General features: G+C 44.1%; 1 protein-coding gene across 2 annotated transcripts in view; it reads left to right on the top strand.

Moving 5' to 3' along the window:
* Positions 1 to 3,264: 3,264 nt before the first annotated feature.
* Positions 3,265 to 13,209, top strand: part of GHR (growth hormone receptor) — a 280,325-nt gene continuing 270,380 nt past the window's right edge. The window contains exon 1 of one of the 2 annotated variants that reach the window (XM_007195531.2): positions 3,265 to 3,756. The gene's annotated coding sequence lies outside the window, so the exon portion shown is untranslated. Of the gene's footprint in view, positions 3,757 to 4,368; positions 4,506 to 13,209 lie in introns of those variants that run through there. The other variant, XM_057540022.1, reaches the window with a different exon arrangement.

Raw genomic sequence — 13,209 nt, forward strand, 5'->3', positions numbered from 1 at the left:
CTATTTTTTGAAATTCATAAAATAAATGGTGATTTTAAGCTTTAGTTCTGGCTCTGGGACCACCTCATAAGTCTTGGCTAAGAATTTCCAGATCATGAAATAGTTTTTCCCCTGTTGCCTTTCAATAGAGGAAAGAAAAGGTAAATACATTCCTCAGCTGTTTCCTTTCCTTCATGATTCCCCTGCCATCTTCTCAACCAAGGCAATTGAGGGCGGGGGCTGGGGACAGGCGTGGGGAGAGTCAAGGGTGCTCTTCCAGGGTGTTCACAGCACCACATGCTCAACTCCACAATATGCTGCTGAGTCCTGGGCAAGGAAGGAATTCCCAGCATTCTTCCACCTGTTACCTGGCTTTCCTGAAACCCTTATCCTACTATAGTTTCCTTTGAGCAGCACTTCAGTGATTTACCTATTTATTATGTTTATTATTGTTCACTGTCTCTCCCAAATAGAATGTAAGCCCCATGAGGGCAAGGTCTTTGTGAACAGGCCATGTAAGTTTTGTTCCCTGAGGCATCTTATGTTCATAGAACAAACCTGTCATGGTGCAGGCTCTTCAGCATTTGTTGAAAGAACCTAGTGGATGGGAATTCAGTGTTAGTTTTCAAAAATCTTTTAAAGTAGGTGTGCTTTATTTCTAGAATCTTACTAATTTTATCAGTAAATATTGTATTAGTTTGGATCCCCCCAGGAAAACAGGACCAGTAGGAGTTTGAGAGACTACAGCAGTAATCCAGGTGAAGGACTGTGGTGGTTTGGACCAGATGTTAGGCATGGAGGGGTTAGGAAGTGACCTGATTTTGAATGTGGAGTGTGAGAAAATGTGGAGGATGGCAGTTCAGAGCTCTGTATAAAGATCTGGGTTTGAGATACAAATTTGGAGGTTCTACATTTTCATTCAATTTGGTTAAGCATTTATTGGGCATCGTACCATTTGCTGGGCACCAACGTAGACATTTCTGGTACGGATACTCAGAATATATAGTGCCTCCCTCAGAGGTCTCATAATTAATGGGAAAAGTAGACATATTAGTAAAAACTGAAATATTTAATACAAGTAGATATAAAGACCCATGAGGATGCAGATGCAGTGATGGTTAATTAATTAATTCCACCTTTGGGAAAAGCCAGGCACTAAACAATTGAGCTGGAATTTGAAGGTTAAGGAGAATTTCCCTATATGGTCAAAGTAGGATATTCCAGGCAGCGGGGAAGGAATGGTAAGTACAGTTTCACATTTCATAAGGTAAATGTACTCTGGCATGCCTTAACTTGTAGCAAATTAGTTAATTCAGTACCTGATACATTTTCCCTCATAATCTGGAAAACATAAAGAGGCAAATACTACTATAGATCTATACATGATCATATATGAGATCAGAGGATCTCTATTCATGGGGCTTAAAAAGGACTGCCTTTCATGTAAGTTGCAAATTTATGTCTGGTTCCCTAATTTTTTATATTAACCAGTGTTTTCTGTGCATGATGACCTTTTTCCCAAAGACGGAGCAGTCAGCTTCCCTGTCTCACAGAATGAAGGCTCCAGATGAACCCAGAGGAAGAAAGAAGGTAATCTTTCTTTGCTAAGCATGGCCCTGAAATCATCTCAGGGCATAAACGATAGAACTTAGAAAATATTTTGTGAGTCCCTCTGGCACCTGCTAGAAGATTCTCTGAGTTTGAGGGTGAGGGGGGCGGGTGAGAATGAGAAGGCACAGAAGGGATATAAAGAGAGAATTTGGCAGTGTCAGAGTCTGAAAGGCCAAATTGGAAGTTCATCTCAGAATGAGTGGAGTCAGCATTCGTGGACTGCCTGTTCTCCACTTCTGCCACTGCTGCCCTTTCAGCCAGCCTGGCAGTACTGACCACCCAGCAGGTGTTCTGCCTGCCTGTGCCCTAATCTCTCTCTATGTGGGCAATTCCCCTTTGAAAAACTCCAGACATTGGTAAGCACTCCTACTGCTCTAGCAAAGCATGGAACCCCAGAAATCAAGGGATTAGGGGCGGTTCTTAGGGAAAAGAAGCCTCATTATATTTGAGTGGGATACAGCTAGAGCAGGACCAGTTCAAGATCAACACCCATCCTGCCTCCTGCCTCAGGATGGGACAGTGTGGTCCACACCCCTACTAGAATCTTCGCCCCTCCTTTCATTCTGGGTGTCTTTGCCTTGAACAGTTGGGTTGTTGAGCCACAGCTGAGCACCAGAAAAGACTCTAAGGAACAGAATTTTCCACTTCTTTGATTCCTTTAAAAAGAAGGGTATCTTATGTGACATCTGCCGCCCGAAGTCTTTGGTACTATGCTCCATCCCAAGTCTTGGCCTCTCTGTACTACTTTCCATGCCCTGGGGATTTTTTATTCTAGTGCTAAGAAGCTTGGTTTCTTTAAGTTGTTGCTTAAACATTTCTCTCTGGGTATAAATTTGGCTTTGTGTCTGGGAACCCTGTAAAAAAAATGTCATTTAGTAAGCCGAATCTGTTAAATAAAGGACGTTACAACTGGCTGTCAGTAATAAAGTAAATAGTGGAAAGATAGCATGATGGGCTGCTCCGTCAGATCTCAGACAACCTGGAACTGGACTTTTGAACTTTCTACTCAGAAAAGCATGTGGTGACTGGGAGTTTGATGCTTTAACAAAATGACAGGCTTATGCAGAACGATATTGACTTTCTGAAGCACTTTGACAGCTTCTTCTCTCACTTTCTTTTCCCTGAAGTGGAATGAGGTGGGCAGGTCCGTATTTGACAGATGTCCAGCGCAAGGCATTTAAAAAACCACGTTCCCTAGGTCACACACAAGTACAGTTCTCAGGCCGAGGTCTGTGTCTGGACACCCTGCTTCCCTGGGCTCCAGTTTCTGAACATACCCCTATTCTAACATGCCTCGTGTCCTTGGTAAATTACTTCATCTCTCTTGCCTCCTTTTTCTAACCTCTGAAGTAAGGTCCTTTAACTATCTTTTCACCATGCCCCAGGGAGCAGGAGTTTGGAAATTGGTTGCAGGTGTAAAGAGGCACTGTTCGGTTTGCCAATTACGCTTTTCAAGCTGTCTTGTCCGTTTCCCCGCCCTCCCCCCCGCCCCCATTCTAGCAGAAAGCTAACCTTTCTGTAAGCGTTCCCTTGAATTTGTTGACTGCATTTAGGTTCTTTTAGGTCCTGCCTTCTTTTTGGGAACAGGGGTGGGCGGAGAGGAAGGAAGTGTCCTGCAACTACCAATATTTTCCTCTAGGAGGAGCCGCGCAGCCCAGATGAGAGTGACACGCACCAACTCCAACTCCTCGCCGGGGAACGCTTCATCCCAGTTCCGCGGAGTGCTCGGCCCGAACTGCGCTCGGCCCCTCCCCAGCGGGTCTCGAACCAGCCGCCCTGAGCTCCCGTTTCCCCTCGCTGCGGCAGCCCGGGTCCCGAGGGCGGCGGGCCGGGCGCGGCGTGACCCCTAGTGAACGGCGCCCGCCGGTTCTCACCCCTCCCCTCCCCTCCCATCCTCCCTTCCCGTTTCACCCCTCCCCTCCCCTTCCCCAAGCCTGACAGCCCGGGAGCTGCCAAGCAGGGCGCAGCCATGGGAAGAGGAGGCGGTCTAGGGAGCGGCGGCGGCGGCAGCGGCGGCTGCTGCAGCGGCGGCGGCGGCGGCGGCTGCTGTTGAGCCGAGGCAGCGGCGAGGACCCCGGGCTGGGGCCGCGCAGGCCGGAGGGCCCCGCGCCCTCGGCCCCAGCGCGGCCGCGAACCGCGCTCTCTCTCCGGAGGCGAGCCTCAGAGGTACTGGAAGGGAGCGCCGGAATCGGGCTCTTATTTTCCCCATGTTGTGTCGGGGGGCCTGGGAGTGGAGCCTGGGACGCCAGTTGTTTATGAAAGTGGGGATCTGTCTTATGTATTTACACGGATAATTTTTGTCCTGGTGACTTGGGGGTTGGCACTGCTCCCCTTCTCTTCACCAAGAAGTTGTTTTCTGCTGGTGGGTAGTTGTAACCCGATCCACGCTCTGGACGTGTGCGTGTGTGTATGTGTAAGTTGGTGGGGGCGTCAGGGAGTTGGGGGTGACAGACGAACCATCCCACGCTGGCGCCTGCTCCCACCCGCGTTTGCGGTGCCCGGAGGGGCTTCCTCCGAAGCCAGTTTTGTTAAAGTCTTAGAAGTTTTGCGACTGTTTCTGTTTGACATCATCAGCCAGCCGGGCTGGGGCAGGAACTGCTGAGGCTTCGCTGCTAAGCGGGGAGAGGTCCCTGGCTGCGCCGCGGGAGGAGAGGGGAGGTTGTTCGGCTGTGCGCCTCTACACCGCGCGCTCCTTCCCAAAGCGCACCACCCTTGCGCGTTTCTGCGGACTGCAGCCGCGCATTGGCACCGGCGGAGCTGGGGTCAGGTAGAGTCACGGCCACCAGTCCCCATGAGCTGGGGTGGGTGGAGATCGTGGCGAGCTGAACTCCTCCAGCCCTGAACACACTCGTGGTTATGAAATCAACCAGGCTTAAAGTTTTGACAGAACTGCCCGAGGCAAGAGAGCCGCGCGGGTGAGTGGGGTAGCGACGGGTCTGGGGAGAAGACTGACGGCGCGCAGAGGGTGCTGGGCAGGGTCACCCACTTGCGGGTGCACAGGGAAGTCTGTTTTGGGGTGAGTGCTTTATATATGAGCCGGAGCGGGGGGTACGCCTGCTGGGGCCATGCTGTGGGAGTGGGTGGCCCGGTGCAGGGTCAGTGGGCTGAATGGGTGTACGTGCGCGCTGTGTGTGTGCGCGCGGTGTGTGTGCGCCTGGGGGGGCGTGTCGGAGCCTGAGCCAGTAGGGTGTGCAGGGGGGTTGGGAGGAGGAGGCCAGAGAGGTGCCGCCCGCCTGTTTGTGCCGCCAGGAGACCTTGGAAGGGACAGGGAAAGGTAACGGGAGGCCAGAGGGTTGGGAAGTCGCAGGAGTTTCTGTACAGGATTTAAGTACCACGGACTTTAAAATACTAATCCCTTTGCCTACGAAAGGCTGGAGGTGGAGGTTTCTGGAGCTCTCAGGAGACCTGCATAGGAGGACGGAGGGTCTAGGAAACGTGTGAATGTGTGGGTCCAGAAGCCCGGAGACGCGGACCCAGGTTGGATCCGTGGATCTGAGATTCCCAGGGTACTGTTGTCCACAGCCTCTGGGGTGTTTAGACTCCCTGGTGTGTGTGCCTGGGAAGGCACTCATCTTTCCTCACAGTGGCAGTTCTGTGCCCTGAGCAGGTGGTGTCATCTTGGAAGTCCTCCTCTCTGGGGTGCCAGGGTATAGACCTTGGAGGTCTATAGTATTGAAACATTTCCAGAAATTAAAATGCTGGATAGGAACGAAATAAAATGATTTAGTAGGCAGAGTTGTTGGTTCCATCTTTTCTGTGATTGAGGATTCTTTTTCCTTTTGAGAAAAACAAAGCTCAGTGTTCCCAGATTAGATTTCAAGGGCTCTGGTCATTTGTGGTTTCCCTTCAGATGGACTTTAGATGGAGCTGGAAGGATGTGTTTTAAGCCCAGAGACCACTGGAAAACTTCATTCGTAGCTTAAGTATGTCCCATCTCTCATCTTCTTCCACCCTTGTAAACTTTTTGCTTCACATGAGTCTAAGGAAAGTTGGTGAGTCAACATTCAGCTTTTCTTTTGGAGTAAATATATCACAGTGAAATTATAGCTTGGGTCTCCTGAATGGCAGGGAAAACTAACACTTAATGGGCAGAGGTGTGAAACGAAAATCTATAAATGCATTGACAAAGCAACGACACGAGTGCATTTTTTTCCAAACTGAGCATAACTTTGCCTTGCAAATATTTGTTCTAGGCAGAGTTTGGGGCTGTGTTTTTGATTGTTAGTTTTTAAACAGCAGACTTCACATCATAAACCTCTTAAAAATGGATTCTAGATGCCTTTTCTGTGCTATCTCTGGTGCCTGTGTTAACAGATGTTTACGGTGCTTAGTAACCTATGGAATTGTGTTGAGTATCTTGTTAACTCAAGACAAAATGTTTATAGCATAATGTAATAAATGAGCCCTAGCTGCACTCTGCTTCTGCTAAGCGCGTGAAGCACCCCAGCATGGAAACAAATCTTGAAGTTGGTCCAACTTGGCGAGCCTTTTTGGCTATCTGCTGGTTAGCGTTGTTAATGTAAAGATAAATCTGAGTGATACACTGAGAATGTGGCACAGCAAATTGTTTAGCTTAGAAAAAAGGCATGGGTTATATTTTTTAAATCTGCTGATCTTAAGCTTCTCTGGTCATTCTGCTGGTAAATTGCACAATTCTGGAGATTTGGTTTACTTTCAGGGAAGACATTTTTTAAAAGTATGTCAATAATGAAAATAACTTCTATTTTTTAGTGTGTTCACATGCGTCCATACAAACCATCACTTTTTCTTCTTAAAAAAGAAAACCCTATAATATCTGTGGTAATGACAAAATAATATGAGTATTCAAATCACGTAATCACTTTCTGAATCTTGAATTGATAAGAACTGAAGTTTGGTAAGGCTGAAGTCAGACCTTTGCTAATTGGGTAAACAAGGCAACACAGGATGTCTTTTTGGCAAGTGATTTTTTTCAACCCGGGACAATATAATGTAAACAATATACTCCATAACATGGTGGATTAGTATGATCACCGACTTTATAGGTAACTCTCTACTGGGGCAAGAACTTCCACTTCAGTAGCCCTCCATGTGAGTGGGCCAGCTTACCTCTCCTTGGAAATAATCAGATGGAGATCTTGCTTCCTCACTAGCCAGTCCATTCTAGGAGAGATTTATGTTTAGAAAGCTCTGCCTGTACTGAATCAATACTTTCTTCTGCTCACTGGCCTAGTGTTAAGTTGCTGGGGCCACACGCAATGAATCTAATCTCTCTTCCCTTTAAGTGCTGTATTGGAAAACAAACAGTATGCTCCTTCTTCCTGGATTCTTTTTTGCCTGTTCTTGGAGCTATTCCTCACCCATTGCGGGCTGCCACCCTTTTCTGCCCTGACCAGTATGCCCTCGAGTCCACATTCTCTCCATCCCTCCCAATGTACGTCATCGAAAACATAGATGTGAAATCCTTAGTCCTGGACTTTCTATATCTGTTAAGTCAGCTTAATATTCATGAGCTGTTTTAGCCATCTCATTACACCGTTCATTAATCGCAAACCTGTAAACAACTCATTCTTTTCAGATTATTAATCATCCCCAGTCAAAACATTATGATAATAGTTTCAAAACATTTTTTCCTGCCTGAACTCCCAATAAATCTGTGGAAAGTATAATACTGTGCAGGTAAATAGAATTCTACATGCAGTGAAGACAGCTACCTAATTTCTTACCATCAAGGAATACCAAGCCCCAGAACAGCAGAAGTAGAATGTTCTGAAGACAAGCAAATTGCAACTGCATGTTACAGACAGGTAGAGACTACATTGCGAGGTATTCTTTTCATGGACCTCATTGTGTCTGTTTCCACGAGCATGAGTCAGTACTAGCAATCAGCATTTATTGAAGGCTTGTTCTATCCAAGTCCTAGACACTATGCCATCTGGCGCTAAATGAGGTGAAAGTACATCAGACAGAAACGCTTCTTCAGGCAACTGGGATTTAAGGTGTACATACAGGACATGAACTGAGTCAACAACCCCATCTTCCTCTGGAGGTAAATGCCTGCCAATGCCGCAGGGAAGTCTAGAGCAGGTATATCTGGCCATCAGCCCTAAGGGAGTTCCCTGATGCTCCTCACTTACCAAGTCCTCGCCTTGGAGTAAGGAAGCAAAGCTGTTATATACAGGACACACAGGGGAGAGGGTGTGCTTCAAAGGCAACCACTTTGGGACCCATCAGAGCTCAGTTTGAGTCTGAGCTTTACCACCAACATGCAAATTAACTCCTCTGAGACTCACTTTTCTCCTCTGTGAGAATTCTAATGCCTACCGCCTCGGGCTGAGGCATTTCCACACAACGTCTGTAGCATTTATGGCCTGTACTCCGCATTAGACATCTATCTGTTATGATTGATTTCTCTTTTGTGTATCCGTCTGAGGCTTCTTGACTAAATTATGAGTTTCCCAGCTGAGAATCTGACACAGATGAGAATCTTCTGTCTTCCTGCAGGAAATGTTTACGGTTGACGATGATGACAATGTTGTCTGTTTCAGCAAGTCTGGATGTGAAAGAAATGACCATTTCTTCTTGGCAAAGAGAGAAAATGAACCTGTGATATAGACTGACATCTGGGCCTATCAGAAGGCCCTACTGTGTGCACAGACCTTCAGTCAGGACAAGGGGCCAATGAGAGTCTTATGCTCTTAGATGAAATTGTCCATGCTGTCCCCCTCGTGTGTGTGTGTGTGTGTGTGTGTGTGTGTGTGTGTGTGTGTTTGCAGTAAGAGTCGTCACTCATCCCCCTTGCATATTACATTTGCTTCTTTGCTTTATTCTGTTCTCATATAAAGGGAGGAAATAATCAATGATAAAGTGCACTTTTTTAAAGTTCAGAAATCAATTTCACTACTCCCTACCTCATATCCACCCTCCCCCCGCCAAAAAAAAAATTATTGTAGACCCACTGATAAGTATTTGGACATATAAGTTCTAAACCAAAGTTCAACTTTGATATAAGAAACCTGCAAGTTAGGATGGCATCATGGGAAATAATAGTAAACTAGGGTGTCAGGAAACCTGTGTCCCCTCTAAGCTCTGCCTCTACAGGCTTTGTAATTGTTACAAACTACTGAATTTCTTGGGTTTCATATTTCTTACACATTAATAACAAATAAACAACAACAAAAAAAGAGGAGTAAACAAGATGACCTCTTAGGATTCTTTTCAGGGCTATGTTTGAATCCATCAAATTATTGAATTTCTCTCTTCTCTCAGCTCTTTTGGGGCTTTGCTTGAATGTCTGCGGGAACACCTATTTCATTCATTTTCAGTTTCATGGTCTACTTTTTACATATCTGTCTTCCTTGCTAGGCTGTGGGTTTTTCAAGAGCAGAAAATAAATTTTATTCATTTTTATATTTTTCCACTCTGCTGAATGCTGTAAACATAGCAGTTGTGGGAAGAGTGTTAGTTGAATTAATGTGGGCTGCTTTGGACAGTCAAGCTATAATTTATATCACTTATTTAACAATATACAACAATTTTGAATATAAGCATCAGGAAATAGTGTTTGCTGATTCTTTTCCCTTACCATTAATTTTTCTTTTAGTCAATGAAGTAAAACAGTTAAAAATGTAATCACACCTGTGCTTCCAGCTCCCGTTCTACACAATACCAGCTCATCACGGTCTGATGCAGGAGATCTTTCTGAAGTAGTTTCTTTCCTTTTGTTGTTGGTTTTGCTTTGAGCTAAAGAAAATTCCATGATGAGTACCAGACTCTTAAAAGAAGGATGACAGAGAGGGTCATTGTTTTGTCTCAACTTCTTCGTTGGGTGTTTCTCACTACCTTTTAATATAGGTAAATGAAGCCTTAGGTCAGGCACAAATTTCACTTACTAATGATTCATAGGAAGGCAGTGATTTTTGTCAGAAATTGTTGGGCTGTGTGTTTTTAATTAGCATCTCAACTTACCTTCAAATATTCCATTCCAAAATCAGTAGATAATTTCTTCTACAGAGTCCTTAAAACTTCCAGATGTGTTTACTGCTCTGATTAGGGCTTGCGTCTTTTGTTATTGACTAGACTTCGGTCAGTTTTCTTTAGAAGAATATCATTATAATCCCAGTGAATTATTCTTCTTATATTGTGAATTCGTTTAAACATAAACAAGTCTATCCCCAGCTGGCTGGGCTTCTAAGTGGAGAGTGTATCCTAGGGAAAACACTCACTTCATGGAGATTTGGTGCCGGTGGTAGAAAGCACCCTGATAAATCCCTCAGTCAGCACTAGAACCAAAAGGGCTTGCAAATTGAACAGGTGCTTTGATGTATTTATCTATGGTGGACAGCCTGCTATGCTAGACATTTGCTATAATAACTCCTTGATTGTATCCTCAGTTGTTTATCAAATGAAACATTTAAAGTAGTATATAATTAAAAACCTTAAAAGAGGCATCCCTCTCTGTTCCTTTAGTATATTAGAAATATGATAGTCACTGGTACAAAGAAAAACTCTTTTTTTTTCTCGTTTAAAAAATGTACTTTATCATAGTAAGCATCACATCCATCTTTTTTATCTTTGAGTGGCCATATAAAAAAAAAAAGTAGAGTGAGACCATTACAAAACAGAGGCTTACATAGTTCTCTCCCCATGCTCATTAAAATAGAAGGTGCTACCGTGATGCAGAAAATAGCTCATCTCAAGTTTGATGACAGCTGATGAGTCTTCAGTCAGACTGCCAATTTTGATTGCTATGGTTCAGGAAATCAGCCTTTGTCCTTGGTCAGGGTGATGGCATATGATCCTACTTCACCCTCTCAGCTGCTTCTTTGGACATCTTCAAGCTATGTTATTGTTATCCCAGAAAATCTCAATTTGGTAAAGCAAAGTAAAGAGGAGCCTTGAAAAGCATATATGAAGGAGAAATAAAAAGATTCCTAAAGACAAAACCTCTACAGTGGGGGCTTCCCTGGTGGCGCAGTGGTTGAGAATCTGCCTGCTAATGCAGGGGACACGGGTTCGAGCCCTGGTCTGGGAAGATCCCACATGCCGCGGAGCAGCTGGGCCCGTGAGCCACAACTACTGAGCCTGCGCGTCTGGAGCCTGTGCCCCGCAACGGGAGGGCCCGCGATGGTGAGAGGCCCGCGCACCGCGATGAAGAGCGGTCCCTGCACCGCGATGAAGAGTGGCCCCCACTTGCCGTAACTAGAGAAAGCCCTCGCACGAACCGAAGACCCAACACAGCCAAAAATAAAAACAAAAATAAAAATAAATAAATAAATAAAGTAGCTATAAAATTAAAAAAAAAAAAAAACCTCTACAGTGGCTTCTTCCCAAAGGAGTAGAAGAAAATACCAGAATCCCTGGACAAGATGATGATGACTGAAGAAAAGACACCGTTTTTATACCTAGCAAGTCTGAAATATTAAAGAAAGAGCAGCAAAATGAAGAGGAAGGATTTCTTTCCTATCAGCAGTCAGTGTAGCATCTTATTTCCAATAGGGACATTGGCAAAACAGTACTCTGCTTGTCATAGAATAAACATTCAATAAATATTTTATTAATGACGTTAGTATGTAGTAAAACACAGAGAGAAATTGAATTGTTGACAAGAAGTATGTGGAGAGTTGGGGACAAAGGGACGTGGATAGGATCGGGTGATAACTAGGATCGAAGCTCGTAATGCAAATTTGGTATATTTCTCCTTAGATTAATGATGGCACCCAAACCTGATGACCAGCTTTCCAAAGTGGATCTCGTTCAGGGCCTTGGAAACATCTAGAAGTTTTTAATATTTGAAGCAAGACGGAGACATTTTGAATTTTTCTGTAGGACTCAGTAGGACTGGGGAGACACATCCAGTTTGCCAGCTCAGCATTCCATTGAAGGGATATCCTGTAACCTCCTTTCTCATTGCATAGTCCAGAGTTTTTCTTTACACCTTCATGATTCCACTGGACCCCGTTCCTGCTTGAACTCCTAATTTGTTGATGAAAATTTGGTGAGGTGGGATGTCTATAATTTTGGGAATTCTCTATCTTTGATATACATTTTATTTAAAAAAAAAAAACTTTTGACTGTGGGAAATTTTACATAAACAAAGTAAAGAAAATAGTATTTTGAGCCTCAGGTACCCATTACTCAGCTTCCAGAGTCATCAATATTTTGCTAATCTTCTTTCATCTTTCCACCGTGCCCCTGAGTATTTTAAAGCAGTCTCAGACATCTTGTCCTTTCCTTTTGTAGATGTAAATATTATACTTTAGGATGCATATCTAACAAGTAAGCCTCCTATTTTTAATAACTGCATGGTCTGTATTTTATGGTGGATAGAGAGATAATACTTTATGAAAGGACATTATCCTCTTCAGGCCTGACTCTGTGATATGATGGAGGTGTGATTGTGTGTACACACACATTTATACACATACACATCCATGTAGGACTGGTCCTCTTTTGTAACTCAGGCCCCAGCTCAAATATCACCTTCTCAAAAGGACTTCTCTGACCCCTAGCTAGAGTAACCTTTCCCCAACTAGGTCATGCTATCGTATAACCCTGTTTTAGTTTCTTCACAGCACTTATCACTATCTAATATTATCTTATTTATTAATTTCTTTTTCTATTTTTTGTCCCTCTCCACCAACAAAAATGTAAGCTCCCTAATAGTAGAGACCTTTTCTGTTCACTTTATATCCCATAGAAAATCCTTTGTAAGTTTTGGTTGAATGAATGCATTTTAGTAGTTAATGGAAGTTTTGTTAGCATTCTTCCAAAAATTTATTTTCCTTCCACACGTCCAAAAATGCATGACTTTCATGTGCCAATTCCTAGTGTATTTATAATTTGGTGAGATTTCCTCATGGTATGGAGTGAGGGACCAAAGATAATCCAGGTTAGTTATAATATCTCTCCATAAATGACCTTAAACTGATATATTCAATAGCCACTTCACTTGATCAGCAAATATAGTTATGAGTAGCATCTCGGTTTGGATTTCTCCCAGAAGAAAGCCATAACACAAGGATTCAGGTAAAAGTTTATTTGAGAAAGTGAAAAAAGGAAGCGAAAGGAGCCAATAAAGGGTGTGTTATGAAGCAAGTTACCGTCATTGGCAACTGGAGTTTGTCATCTTCCTGGAGAGATTTTGGGAGCCCAGGCAAAACACACACCTGAGCCCTCTCACCCAAGGTTGAAAGAGTTTGAATAATTTACCCACCAACTTCCATCAGTCACTAATTCCTGGTCACTAACATTCAGGAGGGCAAAGCAATCTCGAGATGCAAGAGAGAACCTGCAGGCAGAGAAATACAGGTGCTGGCAGTTAGAAATTAGGCAGTGTGCCCTATTAGGGGTAAGAGGGCATGGTTGGGGAAGGGACAGGCATCTTGCATTGGATAACACAGTATGATTTTTTAAAATAAACTTTTTATTTCTCCACTTGCCCATCCCTTATCCTTGGTGCCTTTTGATGGGCATGCAGTCTTTGACAAAACTGTACTATGAAACATGCATGGTATATTTCTTAGTAAGCTGGATTAACTGTCAGCCTTGGATCTGTGGAACATTTTCAGAGCCTAACTAACAATTGTAAAACCTGTTATCTTGATATACACATACATTGACCATAAAGCTCATCAGAAA

This window comes from Balaenoptera acutorostrata, chromosome 2, assembly GCF_949987535.1.
Source record: "Balaenoptera acutorostrata chromosome 2, mBalAcu1.1, whole genome shotgun sequence".
In the NCBI taxonomy this organism is placed as follows: Eukaryota; Metazoa; Chordata; class Mammalia; order Artiodactyla; family Balaenopteridae; genus Balaenoptera; species Balaenoptera acutorostrata.